We start from the raw sequence: 13,024 nt of genomic DNA, 5'->3' as shown, positions 1-13,024 counted from the left end.
GAGATCAAGCCCTGCATGGGCTCTGTGCTCAGTGCAGAGTCCACTTGAGATTCTCTCCCTCTGACCTTCCAACCCCTGCTTTCTCAGTCTCTCTCTCAAATAAATTAATAAACAAAATATTTTTTTAAAGGATTCAGGGAAATAGTTAACTATGGAATATTTAAAAAGTTGGGTTTCCTTTCTCCCATCCCAGCCCCACCTCCACCTGTGGTCCTCACTCTTCCATCTGGGACTGCATCTCCCTCACCAGCTACACACAAGCCTTTAAACAAGGGAAGGTCATTATACAGCTTCCTGGAGCCTTCCCTTTTCCATGCAAATAATCGTCAGTTGCTTCAGACATTCCCCAAACCATAGCCCAACATCTAACCACTGCTTCTCAAATTGTAGTGAGCACAGAAATCATCCAGAGAATTTGAAATGCAAACTTTGGCTCAGGAGGTCTGGATGGCAGCCCCCACCCCACCCCAGACTTGCATCTCTAACCAGCAACCCTGGGGAGTATGGATGCTGCTGGTACACAAACCACATTTGGAGGAGTAACTTCAGGGCCTGTGCTGATATTGGTAGCCACTGGCCACATGTGGCTATGGAGCATTTGAGGTGTTGGCAGTGCAAGTGAGGAGCTCAGTGTTTATTCATTTAGTTGTAATAATTTAAAATTAATTTTTAAAAACTAAATTAAAAAAATTTTTTAAATAAACATTATAATTAAATCTAATTAAAATTAAAGTATTAAATATTTTCCCATTAAACACAATTTACTGTTTTGGTAGGACTCTATTTTATTCTAACCATTGAAATTTAGCATGTGAATTGAGATGGGCTGGAAGTGTAAAAAACATACTGAATTTCAAAGACTCAGCAGTTACGGGGAAAGTTTCCACTATGTCACTAATAATTTATTTACATGGTTTAATACTGAAATGAACATGTTTTTAATATATTGGGTCACCTAAAATCTATTATTGGCTGCTAGAAATGTTTTAATTTTTGGCAGATGATAGATAGGTAGATAGAGTGAGTGAGCTCACATTATATTTCTATTGAACTGCCGTGGTCTAGATCATTCGTCAGCCTCAACACCTTCCGTTTGTCTGAGCTCCAGCTTATCTACAACCTACTGATCCATGGTCTGGATGCTGTACTCAAACCAATGCATCCTGAAGTTATTGGGTTGTTTTGCATGAGTTTGAGGGGCAAACACATCACATCAACCCCACTGTCTTTTTGTCCCCTGATATACATCAGCTCTCCCCTAATGTCCACATAAAGCAGTCTAGCTTTGTGAGCTGTTGCCATTATTCAGACAGTAGAGTTTGCCCTAGTCAGTTTCTCATGCTTGTTTCAGCCCATTCTTCCTGCCAGTCGGGGTCTCCCCTGCATCTCGACTCCATCATTCAACATCTCTCTCTCAACTTCACAGCTTCCTCCTGTTTGATAAGTTTGCCCTCGTGTCTTCAATGGGGCCAGCAATTACATTGCTGAAGGGGACAGGCCACATCTAGAATAGAAAATTGTAAGGAACAACTAACACGCTGTCTACACTCAGGAACTGTTTAAAACAGAGAGTCTGTTAAGTCCTTTAATTGGAATGACCTACAGATACTTTTTTTCAAATGGTGTTACAGAAAAACATTTAATGACGCAGAACATTGTCCTTAATGTATTTAAGTGCTAAATGCATGTAACATAACAGTATATAAAGAATACTATTTTCAAGTATTTATTTACATAAGTGGAAAAAAGACTGGTATACGAATATATCAAAATGGTAAGCACAGTTCTCTCTAGATGATGGAACTGAAATCACTTTCATTTTCCTTGCAGAATGTTCTGCTTGCATTGTCTTGTTTAATATGTACTTTAATATTTGGGGTCATTGGCATTTTATTTTATTTTATTTTTTTAATATGGAATGCTTCACAAATTTGCATGTCATCCCTGTGCAGGGGCCATGCTAATCTCTGTATTATTCCAATTTGAGTAAATGTGCTGCCAAAGAGAGCATGGGATCATTGGCAGTTTGCAAGCGATGGAAACTGAGTCTCAGAGAGGTTACCCCGTCTGTCCTTGGCCCCTTTGCTGAAGCACAGGACCATGGGGGGCTCTAGTCTCCCACGGGCAAAGACTCAGGCTCTTCCCCCAGACCCACTGCTGCCCTCCTAGGGGGTGGGGCTCAAGAGGGTCCTGTAAGTACAGGATCTCCGGACTTCAGCATAACGTCTAATTACAGTCTATCTTCCCAGATGTGCTTTAACTCCACCCCCTTGCCTAGTCGAGGACATGGCTTCAGCTCTCCTTCCTCTCTCTCCCACCAAATCATGTTCCTCCTCTCTACAGGATCACCCCTGTCAGCATAAAAACAAGCTCTTTAAAGAAAAAAACATAGCCTTTTCTAACCCTCTTTTTCCCTCCAGAGACCATCCCACTTCTTTCCTTCCTTTTACAACAAAAATCCCTGAGAAAGGAATATACAGGAGTATTCAACAAACAGTAGCAATCATTAGGTGCCCCATCAAACATGGCAATAAGGTGATGGAGTGGTCAGCATTTCTCAGAGCCCATGTATCAATGCACAGAGCATTCTGCCATTTTACATCCCACCCCTATGGCAAGTAAGAGCTAGAGTAGCAGGAGAAGCTTCAAGCCCAGGGCTCCTTGTTCCCAGAGGAAATCTACATAAAGAATACAATGAGACCCTCAGGAACCAAGTCCCAGCATATATCCCATTTCTTTAAGAACAGCAGCAACAGAACTAGTCAGAAAACAAAGTCAAAGATATAAGAGAAGACAATCTTCTAAAATAAAGACCCAAAATTGCAGATCAAAGGGAAATTTGTCCTCTCAGATTAATTCAATAAGAAGTCAATATTCGAATGGGCAGAGAAATAGAGTCAGCTACGTGGGGACACAGTCAGGCTGCCTCCATGGTCTTCTTTGCAACAATCAATGTCAAGAGATAGAAAAACAACCCTTACAGAAATCAAGGGGTGGGGGCACACAGAATGTGTATCAAAATTTTTATTAACCCAGCAGAGGTGTCATTGTATATAAAGACAACAGAGCAGTTCTCAGAAAGGTAGTACCCATCAAACCCTTCTTAGTGATAAAATCTAGCCAACACATGAATGAATCCAAGAGGTAAAAAGAAGAACTTGTGAGTACAAGGCCTGTGCTGTACAAGACTTGGCAGAAAAAAAAAAAAAAAAAAAACCTGATTGCAGTTAACTACAGAGCAAAATCTAGGGAATGTGACAAACTGAGGTTACAAGAGAACTTGATCTAGTATAGGCCATGACAATGCCAACAAACAAACATAACATAACCAACAAAAATCAGAAGGCACAGGGAAAGGAGGGAAAGATGGAGGAATTCTGTGTATTCAGAATCCCTGCTGGGTGATGAGTCAGTCCTTTCTACAGTGGCTGAGCTCTGTTGGTAGTTTCCCAAACATTGTGCCATCAACTCCTCAGGCTCTCCTGGCCCCAGAGTCCACCAGATTCAGCTTTACCCGCAGGCAGTTAAATGACTTATCTACACTTCTCTCGATAGGCCAAGTTCCCCAAATCCAGCTCAGTGACCACATTCTGATTAAAAGGCTAGACCTAAACAAGCTGGCTAAAAGAGCTTCAAGCAACCTAAGAGAAGGGGGCAGGGGGTGTCTCCCCCCAGTGCTAGTCTTGTCCCACCTGAGATATTATCCTCTCCTCAACTCTGGGCACCCTGCCCATACAAGCCCTGCCATTCTGCTCGAGACAGCTTTGCCAGTTCTGTACTCCTCAACAGTCCCCTCTCCCCACCTTCCCTTATGCCTCTGACTCCAAGTTGAGGAGAAGGGGCCCACTCCTCAGTGCCTGCAGCCACCCGAAGACCACTGTCCCCTGCAAACATTCCAGAAAGTCTCTTCTATCACTCCCCAACCTCAGCACCATCCTCTTCTACCATGTTACCCAAAACGTGGTCCACAGATACTAATCCCACAAAATGCTCCATTGAATAAAAGCACCATAGTCCCATATATTTGGGAACCATAGGTCCTATACCTCTGTCCTGAGAAACACTATGTACAAAAGTGTGTTAAAAGTGAGAAAAATCTCATAGTATAAATCCTGGCATTTCCCAGACTTCCTCCTCCACAGAACTCCTTGTCACAAAACATTTGCTTGAATTGGCAATCAGTGGGACACACTTTGGGAAACTGTTCTATCACCCTCCATGACACTCTCACTCACCTAGTAGCCTCCCACCTGACACAGGTTCTCTTCCTGCTTGCCTGCCTTCCCCCACAGTCCTTCTCCACTTTGTCCATTCCGCTGGTATAGTGGAAATTTCTTCTTGCCCAGTATCCTTTATCCTTCCTCTAGTAAAAACATCTCACTTTTTTTTTGGTACCATCCTACCTCAGACCATGTGATTCAGCTCTAAAGGTTAAGTGAGACTCAGGCTTGGCCAACGACTGCACTGAATTCTCCTGGCCACAGTCGTCAGGTCACTGATGGGCTGGGAACAGCAGTCAGGCCAGTAAGAAACAGCTCCAAAGCCCTTAGCTGGAGCTTTCAGGGAAAAGGTGCTCTATCTTCTGCTGGCATCGCCAGCTAATAGGATGTAAGCACAGAGAAGCTGGTGGTCATCTTCCAGATAGCCTGCCTGAGAAGTAAACCAACACAGAAGAAAGTGAAGTCTCAAGATATTCCAGAGAATAAAATGGATCCACCAATGCCTGGTTTCTTATACTTCTCACTTATAGGAGTCAGTAAATCCTTCCTTTATCCTAATCTAGTTATATTGAGCTTCTGTTCACCGCAACAAACTCAATCATAGTAATAGTTAAATATTTATCTAATATATATTATGTCCCAGGCACTGTTGTAAATGCTTGACACGGATTTTCTCATTTAATCCTAACAAATATTAAGAAATAGGCATTGATATGACTGTGTTTCCTACAGGTGAAGAAATCAAGACACAAAGAAGTTGAGTGATTTGCCAAAGTCCACACAATCAGTAAATGGCAGACCCAGCATTCAAATTCATGCATCTGTCCCTGAGCCCCCCTCAACCACAAAGCCATCCATTTCCATCATTAAGGATTCCAACCAGTGAGGCATACTCAGCCCAAACACCACACCCAATCCTTTCCTTAATCAGGAGGGAGTTCAGTAGCTGATTAATTCAGGAGAAGTTGGCCTCAAGTAATCCCAGTCTCAGCTGAATTCCCTCACTGCTCCTCCAAAAACCCTTTCAACCCACTTCTTGTCAATTCCCAACCAAATTCCCCGCCTCAGCTGTTCTAAATTTTCTCTCTTACTTTACAGAGGCCCTCTGACATGATTTTCTTCAACAGCAACCTTCTCAAACTCAAAATGTTTCTTCAATTATCCTTCACTTGTCCTCCAACACAACTCCCCAAATGAGGCCTGGCACTAACCTGGATGGGGGTCCTTGTCCTTCTACTGTCCCCTTCCCTGGGATCTCACTCCCTCAGTTTAATCATCCCAAATGGAAAAATGACTTACTACACAGTGAGATACAATGAGATAGATACAATGAGATATTCTAATTATATGATTCTATCATTATTACATGATGCTATCAACATGAGGAAATAATATGCAGTGTAAAAAGCAGACAAAAAAGTTGTGCATGAAGTAGACTCTAATATGTAGAGATAAATGGGTAAAGAATAAAGACTGACAGAAAACCCACAAAAACACTAATAATGCTGTCCATTCTCAGCAGAACAATGGGTGATTTTTTTTGTCTTTCTGCACTTCTTTATTTTTCCAATTTTCGACTTGTATTACTTTTAAGTGAAAAAATATTTCAAATATATAAAAAGAGAGACTATAAACAAGTTCGCTAATCAAAACTCCTTTTGATTACTATTTATTTCCTAAGCCCCCCAATTTTTCGAGAGAAGACAGCTGTACTGATGCCCCCACCTTCCTCACTCCAAATACTCCCTCACTTCTCCCCCTTTGTTTTCTGGCTTTTCTTCACAGCATTCTCTGAAGAAACTCCTCCTCCCCAGGGACTTTGCTAGGTTAACTGCCACATTTCTGAACCTCTGCATCAGGTAATACTGCTAATCACCATTCACTGTGTCAAGGGGATTTTTCCTTTTTAGTAGTGACACTAGTATAACGAAGTCCCTGAACCCAGCAACCAGGGTTCCCCATTACTGACTTATACAAACCCAGTTCAAATCATCTTAACTGGTTCATGGGATGAGGAAATACAGAGTGCCATAGCTTCAGAGACATGGCTGTTTCTAAGAATGCAAACAGTGTCACCTGGATCACAAAATGGGTGAGCAGGGAGAGATGAGAACTCTAGCTGCACCATCCACTACAAATAGCCAGAAGCAAAACGATGGCCCACATTCCCCTTACTCAAAATAATCACACTGGATGTTTTGGTATATTTGTTTCATTTCTTTCCCTTATGCACATTTTACTCTGCTCACATGCAGATGTTCAATGAAGCCAAGTACTGCATCCTGTAAGGTGCCAAAATAGACACAGATTTTCATCAGCTTCATCCCAAGAAGTGACCAGTGCACCACACATCACCTACAGCCCTCGCAGGAAGATGTCTAGGAGGGTGTGCGGTGCCTGCCCCAGTTCTCTGCAGCTACCATTCTGCAAATACAGGGCTGTCCAGCAGAACTTTCTGCAATGACTCACGCTGTACAATATGGTAGCCATAAGCCATGTATGGCTATGAGCCCTTACAATGTGGTTCATGTGACTGAGTAAGCACACTGTTAATTTTATTTAGTTTTAAGTAATTTGAAATGTCTAACAGCTTTATTGACCTACTATAACATTCAACTTTTTAAAGTGTACAATCAGTGGGTTTCAATATATTCACATAGTTCTATAATTATCACCACTATCCAATTATATTTTTAATGTAATCTTTTCTTTTTTTTTTTAAGTAAGCTCTATACCCAACATGGGACTTGAACTCATGACCTTGAGATGAAGAGTCACATGCTCTACTAATTCAGCCAGCCAGCTGCACCACCACTATCTAATTTTAAAACATCTTCATCACTGCCCCAAAAGAAACCCTTTACCTATTATCAGTCATTCCCCTTTCTCCCCTCCACCTAGCCCTTGATAACCACCAATCTACTTTCTGTCTCTATGGATTTGTCTATCTGGACATTTAATATCAATGACATCATACAATTTGTGACCTTAAGTAACGGACTGCTTCCATTTAGCATAATGTTTTCAAGATTCATCCATGTGGTAGCATATATCCACTCTTTATTCCTTTTAACTGTCGAATAACATGCCATTGTATGGATATACCACTTTTGTTCAATGATAGACACATTTCAGATGCTTCCATCTTTTGGCTATTCTGAATAATTCTGCCACTATGAACTTTCAAGAGGATGTACTCTTGGATATATGACTAAGAGTAGAATTTCTTGGCCACATGGTAACTCCATGTGTAATATTTTTGAGGAAGTGTACAACTGTGTTTTCCAAAGCAGCTGTGCCGTTTTACAATCCTACCAAAATGTATGAAGATTCCAATTTCTCCAGATCCTTGCGGACACTTATCATTGTCTGTCTTCTTTATTACAATCATTCTAGTGGGTGTGAAGTGGTGTCTCGTGATTTTAATCTGCTTTTCCTTAAGAATGAATGATGTTGAGCATCTTTTTATGTGCTTCCTGGACATTTGTATGTCTTCTTAAGTGTCTTTGCGTATCTTTTGCCCATTTTTAAACTCAGTTATCTATCTTTTTATTATTGAGTTATAATAGTTCTTTCTCTATCCTGGACATAAGTCCTTTATCAGATCTATGATTTGTAAATATTTCTTCCCATTCTGTGGGTTGCTTTCATTTACTTATTGATGCCCTTGGAAGCACAAAGCTCTTTTATTTTTTATTATGGCCAATGTATCCATTGCTTGTGTTTCAGCATCCTACCCAAGTAACTATTGCCTAACCTAATATCACAAATATTTAATTTTGTTTTATTCTAAGAGTTGTATAGTTTTAACTCTTAACTTTTGTAAATGTTATGAGGTAGGGGGTCTAACCACTCTTCTGCATGTGGATATTCCATTTCCCAGAACCATTTGTTGAGAAGAATATTCTTTCCCCAATTGAATTATTTTGGCACCTTTGTCAAAAATCAATTGACTGTAAATGTGAGGGTTTATTTCTGGACTCTCAATTCTATTCCATTGATCTATATGTCTACGCTAATACCACACATTCTTGATTACTGTAAGTCTGTAGTACATTTTAAAACCAGGAATTGTGAGTCCTCTAACTTTGTCCTTCTTTTTCAAGATCTTTTTTGTCTATGCTAAGTTCCTGGCATTTGCACATGAATTTTAAAATCCATTTGTCAATTGGTGGTAAGGGGAAGCCAGCTGGGATTTTGACAGGCATTATGTGGAAGTTATGGGTCAGTTTAGGATGTACTGCCATTTTAACAATTTTAACAACCTTGAACATGGGAAGTCAGTCCATTTATTTGGGTCTTATTTAATTTCTTCCTATAACATCTTGAAGTTTTAGTTGTACAAGCCTTACATTTCTTTGGTTAAATTTATTCCTAAATATTTTGTTCATTTTGACCCTATTATAAATGGAATTGCTTTCTCAATTTTCAGATTGTCCACAGCTAGTACATAGAAATTCAACTGATTTTTGTATTTTGATCTTATAGCTCACATTCTTGCTAAAGGCAAGAGATCCTTTCTTGCCTCTTCCCACTTTCGATGATCACAAGCCACTCTGTGGCTTATGGTTGCACCACTCCAATTTCTGCCACCATCTTCACATGGCCTTCTTCCCTGTGTCTCCGTGTCTTTTCTATCTCTTAGCAGGACATTGGCTTTGGCGTCCACTTGAATAATCCAGGATGATCTCATCTCTAGATCCTTTTTTTATTTTTAAGATTTTATTTATTTATTTGAAAGAGATCACAAGTAGGCAGAGGCAGGCAGTGAGAGAGAGAGAGAGAGAGAGAGAAGCAGGCTCCCCGCTGAGCAGAGAGCCCAATGCAGGGCTCAATCCCAGGACCCCAACCAAGATCATGACCTAAGCTGAAGGCAGAGGCTTAACCCACTGAGCCACCCAGGCGCCCCTCATCTCTAGATCCTTAGTTAAATCTGCAAAAGAACTTTTTCCATATAAAGTGACATTCACAAGTTCTGGAATATGGACATATTGGGGAGGGTGATCTTCAACTCCCTACATCTTTTTTTCTTTTTTAAAGATTTACTTATTTATTTATTTATCTGGAAGAGAGGGAGAGGGACAGAGTGCACAGTGGGAGGGGCAAAGGGACAGGAAGAGAGAATCCCAGGCAGACTCCATGCCCAGCACAGAACCCAATGCAGGGCTTAATCCCAGGATCCCAAAACCATGAACTGAGCCAAAACCAAGAGTGAGACACCCAACCAACTGTACCACCCAAGAGTACCTTGACCCTCTACATCACCTATTCCTAGTTTGTTGAGTGATTTTAATTATAAAAGTGTGCTGGATTTTGTCAAGTGCTTTTTCTGTGTCTACTGAGCTGATCATGTGGTTTTCATCTTTTCATTCTATTGATAAAATACCCTGGTTGATTTTTCAGATATTTAACCAACCTTGCATTCCTGGGATAAATCCCACTTGATCATTTATATGATCCTTTGTATGTGTAGCTGAACTTAATTTACTGGAATTGTGTTTAAGATTTTTGCATCTGTATTTATAAGGGATACTGGCATATTATTTTATTTTGATGTGATATATTTGCCTGGCTCTTGTATCCACATATTATATCTGGCTTTATAAAATATGCCAGGAGTGTTCCCTCCTCTCTTGCTATTTGAAAGAGATTGTGATATAGGTATTAATTTTTCTTCAAATATTCAGTAGAATTCACTAGTAATGCTATCTGGGACTATTATTTTCTCTGTGGGAAGTTTAATTACCAATTCAATCTTTTTACTTGTTATAGATTTGTTCAGGTTTTCTATTTCTCTTGAGTCAGTATTGATAGTTTCTGTGTTTCTAGGAATTTGTCCATTTCACCCAGATCATCAAATTTGTTGATGTACAGCTGTTCATAATGCAGTTATAATCTGGTTTCTGAAAAATCCATCATGATCTTATTCTCCGATAATCTATTTATTTCTGTAAGATCAGTGGCGACATTCCTTTTTCATTTTTCACTATAGGCACTTGATTCTTTACCTTTTTACTCAGTCCTAGCTAAAATTTTGTCAATTTTGTTGATCTTTTTAAAGAACCAACTTTTTGTTTCATTGATGTTCTCTATTTTTCTATTTTTTCTATTAAACTTACTGAGATTTTTTTCATGGTCTAGCAAATATTCTAAACTGGAGAATGTTTCATATGCACTTGAGAAGAACATGTATTTTTTTTTTGTTGGATGGAGTGTTCTGTAGATAGTTCTTTATTGATTTCTGCCTCATTCTATCTGTTACTGAAATTGGGGTATTAGAGTTTCCAACTGTTACTTTTGAATTGTCTATTTCTCCCTTCACTTCAGTCACCTTTTTGTATTTGAGGTTCTATTATTAGGGGCATGTATTTTTATAATTGTTATACCTTCCTATCCTTCTATCATTATTAAATGTCCTTCTCTGTTCTCTGTAATTTCCAACTTAAAGTCTCTTTTGTGTGATAATACTATCACTAACCCAACTGTCTTTTGGTTACTGTTTGCATAGTCTATCTTTTTCCATCCTTTACAACCTATGTGGTTATCTTTCAATCTAAAGTGTGTCTCCTTTAAGATAGCCCACCAGTTTGGGATGCCTGGGTGGCTCAGTTTGTTAAGCGGCTGCCTTCGGCTCAGGTCATGATCCTTGCGTCCTGGGATCGAGTCCCACATCGGGCTCCTTGTTCCGTAGGGAGCCTCTTCTCCCTCTGCCACTCTGCCTGTGCACTCGCACTCTCTCTCTCTCTCTCTCTGACAAAAAAATAAATAAAATCTTTAAAAAAAAAAAAAAAGATATCCCACCAGTTTGCTTTATTTTTTTTTTAATTTTATTTATTTATTTGACAGACAGAGATCACAAGTAGGCAGAGAGGCAGGCAGACAGAGAGAGAAGGAAGCAGGCTCCCTGCTGAGCAGAGAGCCCGATGTGGGGCTCAATCCCAGGACCCTGGGATCATGACCTGAGCCACCCAGGCAGAGTGGGTTTGTTTTAAAGCAAATACCAAACATGAGATCATTTCACAATACCATTACCACACCTAAAAACACTCATGAAGCCTCTTAATACCACCAAATTCCCAATCAGCATTCAGCATTTATTTTTTAATTTCCACCTCATGGGCTCCTAGACATGGTGTCCTCCTGGTCTTCTGCTATATCTCAAAGCACTCTCCTTTCTCAGGTGCTACTCTAGCCCAAACCTCCCAAATCTGTCTCTTTTCCCCAGAGACACTGTTCTCAGCTCTCTGATGGGTCCTCACATTCCCTCAGGCATCTCATCCTGTCCTAGGCTCCCTAGGCTCAACACAGGACACAGACCAGATTTGCTCAGAGCCAGGGGTTTCACACTTCTAACTGACTGATGGAACATCTGTATAGGAGCCTCCACCCTCCAAACTTCACATTTTCCAATTTTAATGCCTCATCTGGCCCCCAACTTTGCTCCCCTCACAACTACTCCATCCTGGCCATTCACATCATCTTCCCAAAAAGCTACACTCAAAACTCCTGTCACATTGGTCGCTCACCTTCTACCTCCACATGTGACAATCCTGCCAATTCCACCACTACCTGCAACTGCCAAAGTCTCTCTGGTAGGTCCTTGGGGTTTCAGGTCTCATGATTGATCCATCCTGCAAGAAATTCCTATCATCAGACTAATGCTCGGCTTGCCTCATCAGCAATGTCCTCAATGAAAACTTACTTTCACCGGGCCTTAGGTTTGTGCAGGGTTTGGCATATCCTATTTGAGTCACAAAATGCACAAAAGGAAGTGATGGCCCAGGGAAGTTAATTATGTTACCAAGCATAGCCATCAACTGGGGGAGTTGAAACCTCAACTAGGTCTACCCATCTCCAGATTGTTCCATCTAGCTTAGCAATGTAAAAAACTTCACCAGGCTTCTGGAGAGAATGAAGACAGCTAAGCCATGGTCCCTGCTTTCCAGGGATTTATGAGTCTAATGGGAAACAAGACACAAAGAGGAGAAAAGTATATTTTGTTAAAAGTATTAAAGATCAGCAAGACAGCAACAAACAGGCAGAGAAGGTTTCCCCAGGTGCCTGAGGGTGCCATTCGCTATAACATAATTATCAATGATGGGCCTGGGGGATATGTCCAAGAGCTGTTCCAATCAGCCATGGAGAAGCAGGACCAGGAGATCAGCCTATAAGGATATGGCTTGGATAGGGCAAGAGAGGAAGGAGTCTGAGGCAACAGTAAGAAATGTTACAGGAGTGTGGTAGATTCATACTGGGGAGGCTTGTGCTGCCAGGATAAACCTTTTGTACTTAATTTAGCAATGGTTGTGTTTCCATTTGTTTAGAAACTTCACATAGTAGAAGTTCATAAAAAAGGATTGGTGCAGGGGCTCTAGGTGGCTCAGTCGTTAAGCATCTGCCTTCAGCTCAGGTCATGATCCCAGAGTCCTGGGATGGCGTCCCCCATCAGGATCCCTGCTCAGCGGGGAGCCTGCTTCTCCCTCTCCCTCTGTCTGCTGCTCCCCCCTGCTTATGCTCTCTCTGTCAAATAAATAAAAAAAAATTTTTTAATCATTTTTAAAAAGAAGGGCTGGAAGATAAAGTCAGGTTAATTCTCCATATGGTAAACCAAAGAATAGGTACAAAAATAGTTGAATTAGAAATACAGTGATTAATCTATGGGCTCCAACATTTGAATAACAGTTCAAAAAAGATAAAAGAGAAGGGATGGAATCCTCCACAGAGATGTCGTCTGGTAAGGAAGGACAGGCATTCCGGGCAGAGGAAACAGCACGTGTCTGCCTAAGAGAGCATGAGCTATTTAG

The 13,024-nt window shown here is 40.7% G+C and overlaps 1 non-coding gene across 1 annotated transcript; it reads right to left on the bottom strand.

Moving 5' to 3' along the window:
* Positions 1-1,907: 1,907 nt before the first annotated feature.
* LOC132017009 (U6 spliceosomal RNA) lies at positions 1,908-2,011 on the bottom strand. Its single transcript, XR_009404097.1, has one exon. It is a non-coding gene; the product is annotated as a U6 spliceosomal RNA (small nuclear RNA).
* Between the last annotated feature and the right edge of the window lie 11,013 nt (positions 2,012-13,024).

The sequence above is a fragment of the Mustela nigripes genome, chromosome 4, assembly GCF_022355385.1.
Source record: "Mustela nigripes isolate SB6536 chromosome 4, MUSNIG.SB6536, whole genome shotgun sequence".
In the NCBI taxonomy this organism is placed as follows: domain Eukaryota; kingdom Metazoa; phylum Chordata; class Mammalia; order Carnivora; family Mustelidae; genus Mustela; species Mustela nigripes.
Note: the sequence above shows the minus strand (reverse complement) of the source record. Positions and strands in the feature narration are given on the sequence as shown.